General features: G+C 42.7%; 2 protein-coding genes across 3 annotated transcripts in view; one reads left to right on the top strand and one right to left on the bottom strand.

Moving 5' to 3' along the window:
- LOC110389813 overlaps positions 652–8,407 on the bottom strand; it is a 9,982-nt gene continuing 2,226 nt past the window's right edge. Inside the window, exon 2 of the mRNA XM_021380773.1 lies at positions 652–3,844. The gene's annotated coding sequence lies outside the window, so the exon portion shown is untranslated. The remainder of the gene's footprint in view (positions 3,845–8,407) is intronic.
- The window catches only part of ADAMTS6 (ADAM metallopeptidase with thrombospondin type 1 motif 6), a 175,254-nt gene continuing 175,061 nt past the window's right edge, over positions 8,215–8,407 (top strand). The window contains exon 1 of one of the 2 annotated variants that reach the window (XM_021380767.1): positions 8,215–8,328. The gene's annotated coding sequence lies outside the window, so the exon portion shown is untranslated. The remainder of the gene's footprint in view (positions 8,329–8,407) is intronic. The other variant, XM_021380766.1, reaches the window with a different exon arrangement.

The following is an 8,407-nucleotide window of genomic DNA, read 5'->3' as shown; positions in this document are numbered from 1 at the left end:
TCATATGTTTTTCATTTGTGAAAAAACGTTCAATAAACTAAGAGGAGATGACCACTGAATTCTATACACTTTATATTCTTAACGCATATCAGAGGTTAGAGGGAGAATTTACATTTTCTTTGAACAGGATCAGGGAGGTAGACAAAAGTAGGATAACCCTGAAATATTGTTGATCCCCCTGATGGTGGTAGTTTGTTGTCAATGACTGAAGGATACTTTCATTATTGCTGATCATGTTGTCATTGAAAATACCTGAAAATACTTTAAAATTACGTTAAGAATAGTTGTAAATTTTTTACTAAAGTTCCTCATAGAAGAGAGAACAAAAAAGCAGCAGTGGTCTTTTTTTCTACGGCTTTTCCTATTGAATATGAGATTCATTCCTGTGTTCCATGTAAAACACGTATCTGCAACACTTAGCAGTTCTGAGGTGGCCTAAATGTTTAAAGGCCTAAATGTCAGCAAGGGGGCAGAAGACACTTTGGTAGCACCACGTCCACCCAGGCACGTTTACTTGCACATACATAATGTTTAACACCGCAGCCATAGTAAAGATTTTAAAGAAAAACCATCATATCATATAATTACATCCTCTGGGCAATAGGGGCATTTCACACTCAGATTTCTGTCCTCAAGATGAAAAAATAAATCTTTTCTGCAAATTATATTTATTTCCCCAAATTACTGAACAAAGAATAATAGTGAAAACAAAAACAAAACAAAAACAAAAAATAAACAACAAAAAACCTAACCTCTGTCTTTTGTTAGGGAGCAGCTATTAAACAATCAAGAACAAAATGTTTTATTTTCTGAATGACAGATGGATTTCAGAAGGATTTTAGTTTTTGGTAAGAAACTTTGGTAGCTGGTAACAGATTGGTGTGCAGTTTTACTGTGGAGCTGAGCATAAGGAATGCCGGGATGCCCTGCCTATTCTGAAAGTTTTGAATGAGATGTTTCAGGCTTGTGCATTTTTTTTTCTTTCTTTTTTTTCTTTTTCTTCCATGGAGTCTCAGAAAAAAACTTTCCGTAGATAGTGCACAAAGTGAATTCACTGGTATTCCTTTGCCGTTAATTTGTTTCATCCCCCTATAGAAAGATCTCAATAGAAGAGTATCCATTCATGTGCAAAGCTGAAAATCTGGGGCAAAACAAGAGCAAAGGTTAGCCCTAGTCCCTCCCCCAGCCCTATTCACAGCAAATCCCAGTTCTGCTTCTCATTTCTACAAGTCAGACGTTGTATCTGTGGACAAAGTAGGAGAATGGTCCCTAGGACAAACGTTCAAAAACGAGAGATAAAAATGCTGTGAGTAGACGTTCAGTGGAAATATCAAGCTATACCAACAGGTGGTTAATGGTATCACAGAACATGCTGAATTGGACAGGACCCACGAGGGTCACTGAGTCCCACTCAATATTTTCATAAGGAAGTATAAGCCTAGGCTAGGGAAATAAGGGCAATAAGCTGTCATTCAGGGGTGGAAGTATCTGAAAATTACCTCACTGACATTCAGTTACTAAAAGGTACTTGAGCATGATATAAAATTTGTACCAGCTGAACTGAAGGTGAAACATTACACAAATTTATTTAAATGATTTATGCAGATCCTTGCATTATAAAGTAACTAATGCTTCGTTATACCTAAGTGTCTTGTAGCCCCATTGATCTCTCACCAAATGGCAATTAGATCTGGCTGTATGTGTAGATACCTATTTTCAGGTGCTATATCTGCACCTGTGCTCACTGCCCTTGTAAATACACTGTTAAAGCTTTGATAGCAGTAGGGGCTTACTGTTAGCTGAGCTTTATACAGATTGGCTGGACTGGAAGTTAGGTCTATGCAGAAAACTGCTCATGCAATAATTTATGTAAGAACTTACTTGATTTATTGCCAGATAACCTCATCTGTGGATGAAACTGTGTAGATTTATAGATAGTTGCAATTGTGGATGCGATGAGCTAGAAATAAATGTCAAGCATTTTCTTCAAGCTTGTGGATTTCTTCACCTATTGCTCCGTTTGCTTTGAATACTTTCTTTTCTTTTCTGACAAAACTCTTGGTATATTCTTAACTACAAAGATTATAAGGGAACTCATTACCACTGATTAAGTGTCAGGCATTGTAGGAAAATACAGTTTTTTTTTTAATAAAAAAGTAAAACAAAACAAGGAAAAAAAGAGGTTTGGAGAAGTTATTTTTTCAGGACTGCAGAAGGTCACTCCTAGAATCAGCTCGAACATCTGTGAATAGCCACAAACCAACATCTTCTCATTTCTGAATAGTCTTATGCTTATTTCATGTTAGAATGCAAAACTATAATAAATAATGTACAAACCTGTTGAACCATAATACTTGGATCAAATAAGCACCTGGAAAGTTTTTGAGAATTCTTGAATCTCATTTTCTTTCACTATAACTTGCCTTTTGATGCAAATAATCCCTTAATGGCTATGAAAGGATTAGAAGCACACAAAGCCGAGTTCATATTTCAATTCACAAATTGTGCCCTGAAACTTGTAACTAAGAAATGTAGTCTTTTGATTTCTTAGCAATAAAACATTATTTTTTGTAACTTTAATGCATCAAAACCCAACATATGGATGATTCTCCACTGCCCCAGTGTGAAGTCCAGCAGTGCAGTGGATACCTTTGATCACCAGTGGACTCCAGTGGAAACTACTGGTAAGTACGTGTAAATTCAGCAACTTACAGTTTGTACTGAAGAAGCTGAAGGCTGCTCTTAACTTAAACAACAAAAACAGCTACTGGGTCATACCAAAAGATTCATCTGGCTAGGGATATATGTGGAGGTTGTGGCTGTTACTGCTGCACAAAACCATCTTCACATAGAGCCAACCAAACCTAAATAAGATGTAAAAATGAAATGCTGGACTTTTTAAGCGAGCCTTAATAACCTCCTTTGTGCTGTCTTTCCTAGCCAAGGAGCTGCTAATGTTGTGATAATCCTGTACGAAAATGAATTTTGAAGTTCCTTGTGAGATACAAAGAAAGAAATGCATGTACTTATCATAGCCATATAATGCTCTACTCCATTCATAGTATCTTTGCATTTCTGGGGAGATACCCAAGAGTTAGCAGGACAGAGGAACTATTAAAGTTAGTTCAATTTATAAACTGTTGCAAGACACTATGGTAGAAAGAATGCCAAAAAGCCATCTAAATTAGACAAAGCCGTAATCTCTGTCCAAAGCAGTATACACGGTATGCTCTAGAGTCTTTAATAAATCTTTTCCAGTTATATAGTCCAGGAATATGGAAAGTCCAATTCTTTCCATTCAAAATAAATCCATGCTCCTTTCACAATCCAATTTTACAATTTCTGACATTAGTGTATGCGTTCATGCTTTTATACAAAGTGTACCAATAAGTGAGAATCACCACATATTTCAGCAGATGCTAAATGAGCAGAATGTGATTCTCACACAAGTACTGTAACTCTCCTCCAACTCTGAAACTAAACAAGCCACCTAGGTTCTTAGATCAAAGTGCCCAGTTCTGCAGAAGGCTGCCATTCTTAGAGCTGTGTGCCAGACTGCAAAATGCTGCAGTGCTCTGCATGCTAATTGCCAGGTCTTACAGGTCAATTCCACATTTTTCATCCTAAAAAAATCAAAATAACTGAATTCTTGTATTTCTGCTAATAATTTATGCATTGTTAATTTGTGTTTTTGTATACACTAATCTTTGAGGAATACAATTTACCTGATTTTTCCACAGAGATTTTCCACATACATTTCCACACGTTGTACAACTTGTCCCAACTTTGTTCTCATAAGTCTTACAGATTGTTCACATCATTCAGATCTTACGAACAGCTTTATCTGGAAATAAGAAAATAAGAGAACAAGAATATATACACACAGAAAACTTACCGTACATACTGCTGGAAAATTCTCTCTTTAAACAGCCTGGTATGCCTACTGGACTAATCTTTTTGGTATCTCTTGAATTGTAAAATTGGAAAGAGACAAAATGGAAAAAGATACCCTATCTTTGAAAGAAAAAAAACTCTCATCTGAGTTCTCTCCTACTTTTATGCTTACTGCAATTGCTGTTCTTTTGTGGAGCACTGTCATGTTTGCTGCACTTTCTACTTCAGTCTTAACAAGGATAGGATCAGCTCCATCTATTTGCTGAAAAAGCTGAGGTCAATATTCATTGTAATCACCTTGCATAGGGTAAGATTCTCGATCTCAAGTTTATTTGAGAGAGTTAATCGCACCCCTCCCACTGCCCATCCCTTCCAGGCTCTGAGCAAGGCCTGAGCATGCTCTTACCACATTCATGTCTTCTGATCTCTACCCTGCTTCACTTGTGTTTTTTTCCTATCAGGGAGAAAGCTGCCTAGGACCTCTTGGAGGAATGCAAGCTTACACGAACTGACATCTCCAGTTTTATTTCCAAATCTTATACTGAAATAATCAGGTTGGTCAGGTCCACAGATTCTTACATAAATTAGGAGGCTCAGGTGATGATAAGCCCTTTATCAGCATAACATACAATTGCTCCCAGGGAGCATTCTAGAAAAGGATGGTCTACCATCCTGCCTGTGGTAAGGCTCTTCATATTTAAATGAAGACATTCTTGGCAAAAGGTACACTGCTGGGCCGAAGAAGCCTCAAGGCCACACCTAAAACCAAATTCATTGCTATGAATTTTGTTTTAGAGGGCCATCAAGGACAGCTCAGCTCAAAAGGGCTCCATTTTCCAAGTGAAAAGACACTTCGATATGCACTCCCTTCCCTCCCCAGGCAAACTGAAAAATAGTGTGTCAGGCACAATAGATTCTACCACTCTTGCATGGGAGTGATTGGTATTGGGCTGAACACCTCTCTTTCTGTTAGCAATCTGAATTCAGGCTTTTTACAAGGAAATGTCAGTGAGAGAGCCTGGACCTCAGTAGCACCATTATCCTCAAGCACTCCTACAAAGTTTTAGTTTAGAGCACTGAAAACAAAGTTCTTGTGCACATTAACAGCTTTCCTCCTATATATCCACAGATAAAGCACAGGGCATATAGCACAGATAAATGTAAGGTTATAATGATTTTTTTTTCAACTATGTGGTCAACCAAAGTATTTTAGCAAGTGTATAATCTACCTCACAGATCAAGAGTTACTCAACTGAGTTTTAATTATTCAATCAAAAAGTATCATAACTTTTAGATATTTCTAAATTAGGAAGCCTAAATGATGTACAAGCTCTCACTTGTGTGAGCATGTTTACATAGTGGTGGATGTTACATATAATGTAATGGAAAACTATACAGTTTGATAATGTTATCCTACTTGCTTCTCCAGAGACAGGAGCAGCATGCTGTCCAACTCTGGAGGAGCCTTTTAATCCAGTTTGAGGTAGGAGGTAGCCATAGTGAGGAGACAAGCAAACAAATGAGATATCTGACAGACTTGTTCTAAAAGCCTGATGCCAATTTTTCCCAGCCCTGACAAAGGAGTGGTAAGGAGTATTTTCTAATTCCTTACATGGAATTTACCAAATCAGGAATGGTTCAGGACATAAATTCTTCCAATTCAGTACAAGCTACATGACAGTAATAAACAGTAAGATTTCTAACGCTAGAATAACATACATCTAACAATCAACTTGAGGAATGCATTGTTATGACTAGTCTTTTCATAAGCAGAATAGCAGTTTTCAGTTTCGCAGAATGAGCAATTCATAGTAACTTGAAAGTAACAAAAGTTTCATGTTGAATGGCCTTTTCTCTATCAGTGGAATGAATATTACATATGAAATCTCATATCTTAAGTCATGGTACATACTAACCTATAATCACTGGTGTAATCACTTCTATAATCATTGCTATTATCATTGCAAAGGGCCCACAGATAATCTGTAAAGCTATTCCAGCAGGTAATAGATATTCTAGTAAGCAGTTTTCTTCATCAGCCATCAAGTCACCAAGTGTGATGGTAGCTGGACTATGCTTTAGATTCAGAGTAGAGTCAAAGAGTGCTTAATGCTTTAGCTAACTACTTCCCTGGTCTGCAAAGACTAACAAGCAGGGTAAGGCATGGCGTAGTACACTGTCCTCAATAAATCTGTAATCCTGTCCAGAGCTTTTGAGACACAGAATGGCAGTTCCTATCTCTGCTATTTGGTTGTTTCTACTTACAGCAAAGAAAAAACTGTACTAAGAATCTGCATATGACTTTTTGTGCATGTTTCTTTTTTAAAATGTTGCAAATCATCAGAAACAGATGGGTATTATTCAGGCTGATGAGACAAAAATAAAAGTCATCAAATAGACTCACTATTTTTATCTGAACCAGGTTCACTCAGATAAAAGTGATTTTATGCAAAAAGAGTAAGTCAAAGTATATTGGGAATTCTGTCAGAAATTCAAATTATAGATGGTCAGGAATTTTTTTAACCGGAGCCAAAGGTTTTCCTGGTAATATACCAGTTTTGACAAAATTGCTATTGGAAACATTTCCTGAGCTCCAGCAGTGGGTGTAGGCAAGAAAATGGAGTTGTCTGGGACAGAAAATAAATAACTTGTTGGTCTGAGCAGGCAGCTGAGCTTTGCAGAGCCCAAGGCTTTGGCTTGCTTGATTTAGAGTGGGGAGCTGAACCCATGCAAGTGCCCTGGCCAGACAGCGCTAAGCTGTCTTTCTTTTTAGCTTGATGAGTATTTAATCGGTTATACGCCATGGAGCAGCTCCAACCACGGACAGCCGATCTTCGACACCAGAATAACCCCAGCCTAGCTGTCAGACTGATTTCTGTCTGGCTCAGCAGGACCTGAGCAGGTCTCCACATCCCACCAGGATACCACGACCATGTGGCAATTGGCTCATGTGTTTCTCCCTGTTCAAAAAGTTATTTTTGGTCCTGGTATAGAATGGGGGAAAAGCTGTCCTTTCAAGACTGCATGTTTGGCAGACCCCATGCTGAGCAGAGACCATCACAAAGTCAGACCACAGAGATGGTCAATGTGGCTGAGGTACGCCTGACCGCACCTGCTACAGAGCTCGCTGTATGAACACGATCATCTTATAAAATAATTAGCTGCAGAAGGAGAAACTTTGTAACTCTAAGAAAAAACACTCCCCCACGCCCGAGCTGACAAACGCGCTTTAACCAAGCGGACACGGCAGAGGCACACCGAGGCCGCGGGTTCCGCGAGGCCGGAGCACCCGCAGGGTGGCGCCCTCTGCACGAGCACCTCCCGCGACTGCGGCTCGCGCCGCACGGCGCTGCTTGCCGGAGACTGCCGGTGAGTGCCGCGGGACGCGGAGCTGCCGCCGCCCGAACCCAGCACGTAAAGCTGCCTAAAGCCTGCAACAGTGGGATGAAAGTAGCGGGACGCTACAGCAGGGCTGGTACAAATGCGAGTACCCTCCTAGGGGGCTCTGCTTACTCCGCTGAAGCTGCTGCTGACAGAAATGCCACCTGTTTACGTGTAGAACTAGATCTGAACCGGAGCAGCGCGTTACGTTCAATCAGAACTAAGCGCGCCTTGACTGACGCTGAGAATGCCAGACCCAGGACCGGCCTTCGGGCTGCCCTCCAGCCCTCGGACGCGCCCCGCAGCGGCCAGTGTGGGATCTCTCCCGCGTGTTCGCGGCTCACCGGCACCACCCCGCTGCCTCCGACACAGAACGAAGAAGCAGAGCATTCGGGCAGTCTGCTAGCAGCAGCGTGAACGTGCTCTGACCCGGGCTCCGCGCTGCAAACAAAGCGGCAGTGCTACGTGGGCGCCTCTGGGCCGCCGAGCGCGCGAGGTGCCGAGCTCCTCCCGTCCCGGCCCCAAAGGTCCCCGTTTCCCGAGCTGCCTCTCCGGCACCGGGCCCTCACGGCACACGAGAGCTGCTCCGTGATGAAATCCGCGCTAACGCACGGCCTGGAGACCGGCGGGAGGCCTCTGCCGGCTTCCCCCGCGCCTCATCGGGCAAAACAGCAGAGGAGGCCGCCCGGCCCGCCGCCAGCAAGACCCACACGGGCCCCAGCCGGGCTCCCGCACACCACACCAGACTACACCACAGCAGGCGGCAAGGGCCGTTAATGTCCCGTCCAGTTCCGTTCCCCCACAGCGCAGTGGCACAGCAGCGGCACCCTACACCTCTTCCCCCTCCCTCCCTACCGCTTTGCGTTACCCCGACTGTACCCCTGCCTCCCCCGCCGCCGCCACGTGACGCGGCGCGCATGCGCGGCGCCGCCGCCGGGCCGGGGCACATCTGCAGGCTGACGTCAGCGGGCTCCGCGCCGTCCCCCGGGCGAGGCTGCCAAGGCTCCTGCTGCCGCCGCGCTCGGCTTGGCCGGGAGCCGGCAGCGAGAGGAGGTCTGGGGCTACTTCAACCAAACTTTCCTGAGTCCTTCCTGCTCTGCCTGCCTTCCCCCCATCCGCTCTTTTCTCTCTC

The sequence above is a fragment of the Numida meleagris genome, chromosome Z (assembly GCF_002078875.1).
Source record: "Numida meleagris isolate 19003 breed g44 Domestic line chromosome Z, NumMel1.0, whole genome shotgun sequence".
NCBI classification, from domain to species: domain Eukaryota; kingdom Metazoa; phylum Chordata; class Aves; order Galliformes; family Numididae; genus Numida; species Numida meleagris.
The sequence above is the reverse complement of the archived record's forward strand: the minus strand, read 5'-3'. Positions and strand labels throughout refer to the sequence as shown.